At 46.3% G+C, this 12,754-nt stretch overlaps 1 protein-coding gene across 2 annotated transcripts in view; it reads left to right on the top strand.

Annotated features, from left to right (window-relative positions):
- Positions 1-5,475: 5,475 nt before the first annotated feature.
- SLC36A1 (solute carrier family 36 member 1) overlaps positions 5,476-12,754 on the top strand; it is a 50,145-nt gene continuing 42,866 nt past the window's right edge. For both annotated transcript variants that reach the window (XM_037044857.1, XM_037044858.1), the window contains exon 1: positions 5,476-5,721. The gene's annotated coding sequence lies outside the window, so the exon portion shown is untranslated. The remainder of the gene's footprint in view (positions 5,722-12,754) is intronic.

Below are 12,754 nucleotides of genomic sequence, written 5' to 3'. Positions count from 1 at the left end.
AGAAAGGAATGAAGAAATGAGAATTCAAAAAAGTGAGGAGAGACTTAGGAACCTCCAGGACATCTTGAAACGTTCCAACATCCGGATTATAGGGGTACCAGAAGGGGGAAAGAAACAGCCACGAGTGGAAAATGTATTTGAACAAATAATAAAGGAGAACTTCCCCAGTCTGGCAAAGGAAATAGACTTCCAGGAAATCCAGGAAGCTCAGAGAGTCCCAAAGAAGTTGGACCCAAGAAGGAACACACCAAGGCACATCATAATTACATTAGCCAAGACTAAAATGAAGGAGAGAATCCTAGAAGCAGCAAGGGATAAGGGGACAGTCACCTACAAAGGAGTACCCATCAGACTGTCAGCGGATTTCTCAAAAGAGACCTTCCAGGCAAGAAGGGGCTGGAAAGAAGTATTCCAAGTCATGAAATCCAAAGACCTACAGCCAAGATTGCTTTATCCAGCAAAGCTTTCATTTAGAATGGAAGGACAGATAAAGTGCTTCTCAGATAAGGTCAAGTTCAAGGAGTTCATCATCACCAAGCCCTTATTATATGAAATGCTAAAGGGACTTATATAAGAAAAAGAAGATGAAAAATATGAACAGTGAAAGGACAGCAAACACACAGTTATTAACAACCACACCTAAAACAAAAGCAAACCAAGAGGACAGCTAGATCAGGAGTGGAACCATAGAAATGAAGAACACATGGAGGGTTAGAAACAGGGGGGTGGGAGGAGGAGAATGGGGGAGAAGGCACAGAAAATAGCATAGCTGGTAGGTAGAAAATAGATAAGGGGGAGGGCAAGAATAGTGGGGGAAATATAGAATCTAAAGAACTTGAGACACGTGGTTATAAACTAAGGGGGGGGGAGAATGGTGGGGGAGGGAGTATGCGGGTGGAGGGGAATAAGGGGGGGAATAGAACAACTGTAATGGTATAATCAATAAAATATATTTTTTAAAAAATAGCTCATTGCAGCCAGTAAAAAGCCAGATGCCTCTGGGAGGACGAGAGTAGATCGCAGAGAACTAAGGTCGTGTCTCGTACTCACGCAGCTCTGCCTAATGTTGCCACCACATTAGACTTGTCTGCAGATACCAGCAGCCTCTGGCGACCTGCTGAGGGCCAGCAGGGAGACCAGTCACAGGAATGTGTTTAGAGGCCATGTAGGCCATATAGGAGGAAAAATGGCTCGCGTATCTCCTGGCCCTGGAATCTCACGTAGGAGTGCTGACAGCCTCACAGCAGGGAGGGCATGAGAGTGACCAAGACCCACAGAGAAGTGGTGCAGCCACGTTTCCCATCTCAACTCCTTCGGGGGAAGCTATTCCGTGAGTTAGACTATGGAGTGAAACTGTCTGCATGTTAGAAATAGTGTGCTCTGCCCCGGCTGGTGTGGCTCCGTGGATTGAGTGTGGGCTGTGAACCAAAGGGTGGCCGGCTTGACTCTTAGTCAGGGCACACGCCTGGGTTGTAGGCCAGGTCCCCACTGGGGGATGCGTGAGAAGTGACCACACACTGATATTTCTCTTTCTCTCTTTCTCCCACCCGTCCTCTCTCTCTAAAAATAAATAAATAAAATCTTAAAAAAAGCTATTTAAAAAAAAGGAATAGTGCACTCTCTCTTTTTCATACACTGAATGTGTATGAGGTCAGAGAACACATGATGAGTGTGTTCGAAAAGCTGGCCTAGGTTTCAGGAGATCTGAGTTTTAACTCGGCCTCTACCACTAACTCTAGGTCACCTTACTTCCCCGAACCTCCTTTGCCTCACCTGTAAGTTGAGGACATGTTCTGTATCTGCTAAAAGGCAGGGGCCATGTCTGATGGCCTTGGAAAGACTGATCATGACATGCTGACCATATAGGGCTCATTTTTTCAAAGCCAAAAATAGGGAAAATAAAAGTGCTTTTTCAGGGACCTAAGACAGAGAAAAGGTTAGTAATTATGTCAGCGCAATGCTCAAAAAGCCTTTAATGACATCACATTGCCTACAGGAAAGAGTTCCAAACTTGAGCCTGGGGTTCAAAGCCCATTGAATTTCAAGTCCACTTTCCTACCATCTCTTCTCACAACAGTCCCTCCCTTGGTCTCTGCTCCACATGCTCAGCATCGCACCATACCAACCAGGCCGTCAGAGCCATTCCCTGAGCACACCATACACCTTCGCAATCAATGCCTTTTGCATGAGCTTCTCTCTCTGCCAAGAAAATCCGTTCCCTCTATTCATAACTGCTCACATTCCTGCTCAAAGTTGTTATGGTCTCAGAAGCTTCTGTGATGCTTCTCTGTTCTCTGGTCATAATGAATTCTCCTTCTTTTGTGTTCCCACAACACTTGGTCATCACCAGGTTCCAGATGGAATATGAATTGGTTGTGAAGGAAGCAAGGCAAGGTGGCCAAACCGTGCCAGGATTCCTTGGCCTGTTCTCTGTCTTGTAGGTGGTAGATGGGGCTGCAACAGAAACAAGTCAGATGTGTGTATAAACCACTCAATGCAGGGGAAACAATCGATAAATACCTGCCACTCTTTCTTCTTCTTCTTAATGATCAGTGTGAGTTACTCAGAAAACTAAGTTATCACCTCATATTTTTCTAAATATCTATTGTTTATACAATAGATTAAGAATGTGGCCCTGGCTGGCATAGCTCAGTGGATTGAGTGCGGGCCTGCGAACCAGNAAGGTGGCCAAACCGTGCCAGGATTCCTTGGCCTGTTCTCTGTCTTGTAGGTGGTAGATGGGGCTGCAACAGAAACAAGTCAGATGTGTGTATAAACCACTCAATGCAGGGGAAACAATCGATAAATACCTGCCACTCTTTCTTCTTCTTCTTAATGATCAGTGTGAGTTACTCAGAAAACTAAGTTATCACCTCATATTTTTCTAAACATCTATTGTTTATACAATAGATTAAGAATGTGGCCCTGGCTGGCATAGCTCAGTGGATTGAGTGCGGGCCTGCGTACCAGACGATCGCAGTTCGATTCCCAGTCAGGGCACATGCCTGGGTTGCAGGCCAGTTCTCAGCAGGGGACTCACGAGAGGCAACCATACATTGATACTTCTCTCCTTTCCTTCCCCTCTAAAGATAAATAAATAAAAATAAGTAAATAAAAAGAATGTGGATTTCTGTTCTTTAGGGCCATAGAGTTAAGCTAAGCCAGCCCCACCTGCACATCATCTTTCTGGCTCTGAGGCCTGAACTCACTCACCAGCAGCTGGAGAGGTTTCAGATGGTGCTCGCACAGGCGGTGGGCCCAGAAACTTAAGGTAGCCCCAGGTCCCCAGGTCCCAAGACCTCTGTACAGGTGGTGACTGCAAGCGTCCCCCTGTGCAGGATGACTGGAAGCTGGGCAGGGGCTCCCATTTTGTTTTCCATAGGCAAAACCTGTGAATGCAGGGGCCGTAATTACACAGAGGTCCTCATTTACGTAGAGACCCCATTTACCCATTGTTTATTATTCTAAATTCATTCATCTTATCCATCACAAAGCTTGAGAGAGAGGAAAAAAGTCCACACTCCAAAACACAGCACCTCTAGGTACAAGGATTTATACCAATATGAATTATATCAGTAATATGAATATATATCAATAATAAGAATTATAATAAGATCAGTTACAGAAACGACTTTAAAGTGCTCTAGTCCAGCCATCCATCCTTGACTATCCTATTCCATGCTCAGGACAGGCTCTTCTGCTGAGCAGCTTTGTGATTCATGGATGGAGATGACGATGCTGCTGCTGTTGATTGATGTGACGGAAAATCGCAGTTAAAATGTTCAGGCTGGTGTCTTCAAAGGAGTTGTGCTTCTATGCTCAGACCACGAGGGGGAGCTCCAATCCTAATTTCAGGCCTGGGAGGTGCCCTTCCAGCAGTAATGAAGGTGTGCATAATTTTGGATTGCTTTGGCTTGGGTGGGTGGGGATGAGGACTAGAGAGACGAGTACCTTACACACTGGAATAAGCAATAGCTCCTAGTCAAAGGATGGAATCGGAATATAAATTGTAAGGCACCAGGACTGAAGAAACCTGCTTCCTTATTTGTGGTATGATTTAGTAATCTAGAAAAATCTCTATGTACTAATCTTTTATTCTAGCTCCAACTACCTATGATTCTGTGTTTCAGAATCAGCTCTGTTGGGGACATCGACTCCAAATAGTGGTCCAGGAAACCTTGTCCGCTGGCAGGGCCAATCACCCCCATTGGAGAACCACTGCTCCGGATTCTATTCCTGTACCGACTAAACTCTGCTTCCTCTCTAGGAAGCACTGAGTTCTCACCAGTAGTTTTACACCATGTGGCCCAACGGGGAAGGAATTATTGGCCCCATTTAAAAGCATGACTTATCCAGGGTCACATGACGTATGAGTTGCAAAGTTAGACTCTGCCCAATATTTATCCCTGATTTCTTTTTTTCTTTCTTCAAGTCTTGCCATGGACGTCCACAGGATTAGCCCCTCAGAAACACTCCCCTCACATTTCTGAAGTGACCTTGCCACCCCCCATATCAGTTATGAGTTCTACTGATGCTTTCCCTAATTACAGTTGTTTGGTTCATGTGTGGCACCTGACTCAAGGTGAACCAATGAATTCCTTTCCTGGATTTTTGGAAACAGAGCATCAGCTTAGTCTCTGGTGCCTAAAATGCTAAAATGTAAAACCCGAGAGCCCTGGACAGAGCTGGCTGGCATCAAGAGAAAGGAATGAAGGCAATGCATAGAGCCAACCTGAGAAGAGACACCAGAAACCCTGATGGCACCTAACTCCTGGGTTTATGCTTCTCCTAAAGCCTGACTCCCTCAGAATGCCTCTTGGGACTTGGCTGTCCCATGAAAGTTCTCAGGATCTTTCTCACACAGTCTCCTTTTATTCACCAGTTACTTTAACTTGAGTTGAATAAGAGTCCTCATTAGGAGTTTCACCGCTGTGACTTCCCCGCGCAAGGGCAGTGCATCTGACTTCAGAGGAGTTCCACTCTCCTCCCAACAAAATACCTACTTGTTGGGTAACAAACAAAAACAACACCAAAAACAAACAAACAAAAAAACCCCTTCTTAACATTAGTCATATGCTCCTAAAAATTTGATGATCTGTTCAAGCACATTAACTGATAAGTAAGTTCCTATTATTTTGAATAGAAAAAAAATGGTCACAGGGCACATCAATCTCAAATACATAGCCATAACAAATGAGTTTGTGTACACTTTTAAAATGTGCTTAGGTGACTTTTAAAAACATGTGTTATTAATTGATTATAAAAGCAATATGTGCTCATTGGGACGTATTAAAGAAAATACAGCAAGGATAAAAATTACCCTTCACAAGCCCACAGGGTACTGGGCGCGTCAACTCGGCACCCACCGCGCATGCTCCGAGGCCAACACCCCGCCCAGTTCCCGTTTCCCGTCTCCAGCGCCCAAGGAACACGGTCCTTCCTGCAGTGGCAGCAACGGGTCGCCAGGGGGTGCTGCGCAGCCGCGTCCTGGAGCACCGCGAGAGGGGAGGCGCTGCGGCTCCGGGGAGCTTCGGACCCCGGCTTCTGTTTTGGGCGCCTGGGTCACGTGGCGAGGCCCGGAAGCGGCTGCGGGGCAGCTCGGGGAGATGGGGAGACCTCCGCGCTGAGACGGGGTGAAGTGCACTGCACTTGAGGCGGGAGTCCCAGCCGAGGCCGAGCGGGAGCGGAGCCGGAGCCGGAGCCGGAACCGGAACCTGGGCGGTGAGTCCGCCCGCGCTGACAGGCTGCGGCTGGGGAGGTCGGCCGGCGCCTTCTTCTGGGCGCCGCGGTTGCTCAGGGTCCGCCACCGGCCGCCTGGGATGCGGGTCCGAGTCTCCCGGGCTCCCCGGCCTCAGCGGCGGTACCCCACGGCCACCCCTCCTGGGAGGAGGCGACCCGGAGACTCCCTTGTCCCCCACGCTCTCTCCCTTGACCTACCTGTCCTATTTGACAGGTGGGGGAACTCGGGTCCAGAGAGGGGAAACATCACCCAGACGACCAGCCCGGGCTGCGGACACGCCTCCGAAAGGAGTCGGGCTGTCGCGGGCAGGTCGCCAGCCAGTCACTGGCCGTGTGGGAGCCGCTCCGCGGGGACCTGCTAATTGTGGGTCTGCGGGTCACCGAATACCAGCCAGATCTGCAGGGACCTTGGAAATCATCTGCTGCACCGCCCCCCGCCCCCGCCCCAGCGCTGTCGGGGAAATCGAGGCCCGGGAAGGGGCAGGGCTTGCCCAAGGCCACCCAGAGAGCAGGTCGCAGCGCCGCGCTTGGAAGCCCGGTCTCCCTGAGCTCAGCAGCTGTTGCCTCTCCACCACACCGCCTCTGGCGGAAAACTTGACACGTGGAAGGCACCCTCTCCCGGGCCCCCTTCTCTTATTCCTCTCCCGGTTTCCCGCTCTCCACCACCCCGTTGGGTTGGCTCTGGGTGTGGTCCCCTGCTTGGTGGACGACTGTTTTCTGCGAACTCATCATTCTGTAGGTTTTGTTTCCAGCCATCCTGCGATTTTGTCGTAAATTCTATCAAAATAGGACCTGGGAGTCGGGGCGCGCTCCTGGAGGGCAGGTGACTCGCAGCTGAGGTGGTGGAGAGCCCTGGAGTTAACGCGGAGCGCACACAGATTGTTGCCTTCTTTTTCCCCGTGGCTGGTCCGATTCGGGAATGGTGATGGTTTCAGTGGATGTTTTGCAGTTGTTTGAGGCTTGCCGAAATGAGATAACGGCATGGTGTGATGGAAAGAACCGAGATTGGGGGATGAGGAGCTCTTGTTCTCGCTCTGACACTGGGCGCTGCAACCTTGGGTGACCCCCATCCTCGTTTGGATTTGGGTTTCCCAGCCCATACAAGTGGTGGAACTAACGTCCCCCAGGGCCTCTTCTGCCCTGACATGCTCTGCGACGAGGTCTGTTTTCTATTCAGAGAGTTTCTTCTCCCTGGTGTACGTTAGTATCTGCCTTGCAAAAGGCTTGTCCAGCAAGCAGTTTCCCTAGTTACCTTATTTCTTTGTAGGTTGCCATGAAATCCTCCTCTTCTTTCTTCCTATCTCTGCATGGTGGCCAAGCAAAGTGAAGACAGCAGAAAACGAGTTTGACTGTCTCTTTTTTATTGTTTAAATATAATCAAGGACCTCCTTGGCTCTTGTCAGATGAGGCTGGTAAACAGTAATCAGCTCGTACATGCAGAGCCCATGCTCTTTAAAGATGTTCTCAAAGTCAGGAAGTAAGGGGCTCAAAGGGCTTGGCCGTTTGCTCTGTGTCTGGGACTGCCTGTCTGGGATGCAGGCTGGTGCAGCAGGGGCTGCTCTGGCAATGGCATCACGTCTCTCTCCCTTTGTTTTCTGGTTGTGCCATTTGTAATGGCCTGCTTGTGGGTTCTTGTTTTCCCTTGACTGGCCAGTTGGCCTCATCCTTGTGGCAGCTCGAAGTGCTCAGAGTGGCCTCTTCCATTTTCAAGGCAGTGTGAGGAGGTGGACTCGTTTCCTTTGCAGTAGTCCAGAGATTACAACCAAGACCAGTCGATGGAAGTGCCGTATGGAAAGTGGCTTTTGCGTGACCTTAAGAACTTTTAAAGATTTAGGGCTTTCTTGCATTGCACCACAGCGCGTGGAGGTCCCTGTCACCAGAGCTAATTGTCACTGGTTGATTACTTTTGGGGGTGTTGTGGATTGTTGTGTTGGGTGGAGTGTTGGAGTCAGGTTTTAAGTTTTCTTCCAGTTCAGAGGTTCTGTGCGATTCCAGGGCTGAACTGGTTAGCACGTGGGATATGCAGCAGAACAGAGAGATGCCCACTTTGGGGAATTCTCTGTTCTTCCCCTTGCTTCAGATAGCTATCCTCATGTTAAGTACTACTGCTTTTTTGTTTTTCTTTTTAATCCCCCCTTTCCCTGCCAGTGAGAATCTCTTCTTTCAATTCTTATGTCTTCAAGGCTCAGATGCTGAAGAGTCCTTGCTGTTAATACATTTCGTCTTCCCACCTTGACCTGAAGCAAGATCCTGGAACTGGGTTGAGTCAATAGACTTTGGGGCTTACTTTTGGAATTTTTTTAATCCTTACCTGAGGACATGCTTATTGATTTTAGAGAGAGGGGAAGAGAGGGAGAAAATTTTGGAGGGATCGGGGGGGGGGGAGAGAGAGAGAGAGACAGAGAAACATCGATGTGAGAGAGAAGCATTGATTGGTTGTCTTTCATACATACTCTGACCTGGGATTGAACTTGCAACCCAGGTTGCCCTGACCAGGAATTGAACCCCCAACCTTTCAGTGTATGGGGTGATGTTTCAGCCAACTGAGCCACACCAGCTAGGGATTTGGGGTCTACTGTCACCTTCCAGAAGTGGGTGACCGACTAACCACTAACACCTAGCTTTTCTCTTTGTCAAATAGAAGAAACTCATACTGAGTCTGTTTCCCTCAGTCCGGGCCTGAGAGGAATCCTGAGCCTCCTTCCTTCAGCCAGGCCTCGCTGGCTGGGTCTGAACACACAAATCCAGCCTGTGTTGAATGGGTGTGGGGCCTGGTGAATGGGACATTGTGAGTACACCAAAAGGGAAGCCCCGTGATGCTGCATTTGGTGTGGTCTCTTCTTTCCTTTCCCAAACATTTCCTTGGAAGCCTCGATATCCAGGGCTAGTTTTCAATGACTCTCTCTAGTAGGAAAGACTCCTCTGTGCTTCCCTTTTCCATGAAATTCACAAATCTGTCTGCCTGGGTTTGTAGGATGGTCATGGCACATAGATCACCATTCTCATGTTGGGGACCTGGCTCAGCACTCCAAAGTGATGGAATGAGGAACTATTGCAGCACTTAATTTATAAAGTGAACTTTCTGACTTCCTGTCCTTGAACTTCTCTGCAGTAATCGTTACAATTGCTACCATTAACGAGGGTCCATTAGGGACCAAGCAACATATCACATCTTTTCTTTCTAGTTTTATAACAGTATTGTTATGTAGGTATTATTTTTTAAAAAAAATATTTATTTATTTATCTTTAGAGGGGAAGGGAAGGAGAGAGGAAGAGAAACATCAATGTATGGTTGCTTCTCATGCATCCCCTGCTGGGAACTGGCCCCTGCCGGGAACTGGCCTGCAACCCAGGCATGTGCCCTGACTGGGAATCGAACCACGATCATCTGGTTCGCAGGCCCGAGCTCAATCCACTGAGCTACACCAGCCAGGGCATGTAGGTATTATTAACAACATTTTTCAGATGAGGAAACTGAAGCAAAGGGAGATTAATTTGCTCAAGGTCACCAAACTGAGCTCTGAACTCATGTACTTTTTATTATGCAGAATTCCCTCATAGACCCAGTCATAGATCATTTATGGTATGGTAGAAAAACACTGGACGGGGAAGCTGATGTGCTGGATTCTATCCCAAATCCTTATCCAGCTGGGGTTTTGGTTTTCTCACCTCTAAACGGGAAGCTGGAGCTCAGTCTTCTGTAAGTCACAGCTGGCCCTAACCCTTAGTGATTTTTATGACCATGAAAAATCACGGTCATGATTTATGATGGTGAAAAACAAGTGTGTTTGCCTAGTCAGCTCCTTCTGTATGGAGCCCGCTGAGCTCAGCAGCTGTCTGGTGGCCACCCTCACACCAGCCTCTTTCAGGCAGGAGTCTGTTTGTGGAATGTACTTCTGTCGTAGATTAGATGGAGTCCTATCTGATGCTCTTTAAAAATAAATCACGTGGCAGAGGCCCACTTCAAGACACATCAGAATCGAAATGCCAAAGGTTAAAGATAAAGAGAGGATCTTAAAAGCAGCAAGAGAAAGGTTAGTTAGTTACGGGGGAGTTCCCATAAGACTATCAGCTGATTTCTCAAAAGAAAGTTTGCAGGCTGAAGGAATTGGCAAGAAATATTCCAAGTCATGAAAAGCAGGGACCTATAGCCACAATTGCTCTAACCAGCAAAGCTATCATTTAAAATCAAAGGGCAGAAAAAGATCTTCCCAGACAAGAAAAAACTAAAGGAATTCATCACCAGCAAACCATTATTATGTGAAATATTAAAGGGACTTAAGAAAAAGAAGATCAAAACTCTGAATAATAAAATGGCAAAAAATACATATCTATCAACAATTGAATCTAAAAAAATGAACTAAATAACCAAGAAGAACATAAACAGAATCATGTATATAGAGAACATTTTGATGGTTGCCAGATGGGAGAGGGGTGTGGGGAAATAGGTAAAGAGGTGAGGGGATTAAGAAGTACAAATAGATAGTTGCAGAATAGCCCTGGGGATGTCAGGTACAGTATGGGAAATGGAGCAGCCGAAGGATTTATAAGCATGACCCACGGACACAAACAATGGTGGGAAGATTGATTGCCCGAGGGAGTGGGAGGTGCTGGGTGGATTGGGGCAAGGGAGAAAAATCTCGACAACTTAATAGCATAGTCAGTAACATACAATTAAAAATAAATAAAATCTTTAAAAAAGTAAAAATGAATCGTGGCAGTCAGAAATGTTCACTCTTCTCCCTGTAGATTACTGCATGTAGCAGCACAGTCTGTGTCCTTGTTCATGTCTTCGAATTCCAGGAAGAGAGAAGAGATAATGCTGCTTCTCTGGGTTCCAAAGACCAACCCAGGGTAATAGTTTCAGCGTAAGGGGTGGCCGGCACCTTTAGTCGGCATATGGCACCAACCCGTGAACTCTGGTAGGAGGTGTGGTGTGGGGTGTAACCATCAGGATGAGACATAGTTGTTTTTAGTGCTTTATAGAAATCTACTTGTAACCAAGATGATCTGGTTCATTAAAAATAAAATGCTCAGGTTGAGTCAGATTGGGCCCAGAAATCCGTTTGAGATTTTTTTAGCAGTTTTTTTGAGATGTAATTCACATATCTCAATACAGTTCAGATATAATAGCATACGGTTCAGACATTTAAAGTGTACAATTCAATGGCTTTTAGCATATTCACAGAGTTGTGTAACCAAACCATACTCACTTTTAGAAATTGTCTCCTTAACCATCACCCCTTGATCACTCCCAACTCCCTACCCCAGACTCTGGGCAACTACTAATCTACTTTCGGTCTGATTCCCCACTCTGGACTCTCACATGAACAGATTCACACAATACATGGTCCACTGTGGTTGACTTTGTTTGGTTAGAGTAATCTCTTCAAGGTTCATCCATGTTGTAGCATGTGCATTTCATTTCTCTTTGTTGTTGAATGATACTCTATTGTATGGATATGCAATATTTCCATTTATCAGGTTATTTCCATTTTTGGCTATTGGGGATAATGCTGCTGTGAACATTTGTGTACAAGTTTTTCTGTGGACATATGTTTTCATTTTAATGTGTACTTAGGAATGGAATGGCTGGGTCACGTGATGAATATGTATAGCCTCTCAAGGAACTGCCACATGTTTTCCGAACAACTTCACCATTTTACATTCCCACCAACAGGATAGAGGGTTCCAGTTTCTCCACATCCTTGCCAGTGCTTGTAACCTGTCTTTATTGTAGCCATCCCGATGGGTATGAAGTGGCATCTCATTGTGGCTTCTGGTTTGCATTTACCTGATGGCTAATGGTGTTCAATATCTTTTTTTTATTGTTTTCTTTTTATTTTTTTATTTAACTCTTGTTCAAGTACAGTTTTCTTTCTTGTATTCCCAGCCCTGACCCCCAGTGCTCCCCACCTCCCTCCCATTTCCGCCCCCCACCTTAGTTATTGTCCATGTGTCCTTTATACTTGTTCATGTGAGTCCTTCCCCTTTTCCCCTGTGATTCTCTCCCTTCTCCCCTCTGGACCCTGTCAGCACATTCTGTATTTCAGTGTCTTTGGTTACATTTTGCTTGCTTGTTTGTTTTGTTGTTTAGATTCCTGTTAAAGGTGATATCATATGGTATTTGTCTTTGACTGCCTGGCTTATTTCGCTCAGCATAATGCTTTCCAGTTCCATCCATGATGTTGCAAAGGGTAGGAGCTCCTTCTTCCTTTCTGCAGCATAGAATTCCATTGTGTAAATGTACCATAGTTTTTTGATCCAGTCATTGACCGATGGGCATTTAGGTTGCTTCAATATCTTTTTTTAAAAATATATTTTATTGATAATATCTTTTCATGTGATTATTATCTATTTTCACATCTTTGGTGAAATGTCTGTTCAGATCCTTTGTCCATTTTTATTTGGCTTGTCTGTTTATTACTGAGTTATATAGTTCTTTATGTGTTCTGGGTACAAGTCCCTTATCAAAAATATGACTTGCAGAAATTTTCTTGCATTCTGCGGCCTAGCTTCCATTTTTTTGAAGGTGTAAGAAGCCATTGGTTAATCCAGTGTCATGAAGATTTATGCCTATGTTTTCTTCTAAGAGTTTTATAGTTTTAGCTCCTACTTATAGGTCTTTGATCCATTCTGGTTTAATTTTTGCATATGATGTGTGGTAGAGTTCCAATTCACTCTTTTGCATGTCAATATTCAGTTGTCCCAGGACCCGAAATTGAAAAGGCTATTCTTTCCCCATTGAACTGTCTTGGCACCCTTGCCAAAAGACTGTAGATGGCCCTTGCTGGTGTAGCTCAGTGGATTGAGTGCAGGCTTCCAATCAAAGGGGCACTGGTTTGGTTCACAGTCAGGGTGTTACGGAACAGAGGTCCAAGGGGGGGGGCAATATTTGGGCCAACGAGGGATGCCAAAAACTGCTACAGAACAACAGGGTCCCCTCCCAAGGACCGTATACTAATACCTACTGGGCTCATCTGTCCACCGCTAGTTGGAAAGACATCTCTCAATG

This window comes from Sturnira hondurensis, unplaced genomic scaffold, assembly GCF_014824575.4.
Source record: "Sturnira hondurensis isolate 20B ecotype Veracruz unplaced genomic scaffold, ASM1482457v3 Scaffold0004152, whole genome shotgun sequence".
NCBI classification, from domain to species: Eukaryota; Metazoa; Chordata; class Mammalia; order Chiroptera; family Phyllostomidae; genus Sturnira; species Sturnira hondurensis.
This window is presented reverse-complemented; position numbering and strand designations above follow the sequence as displayed.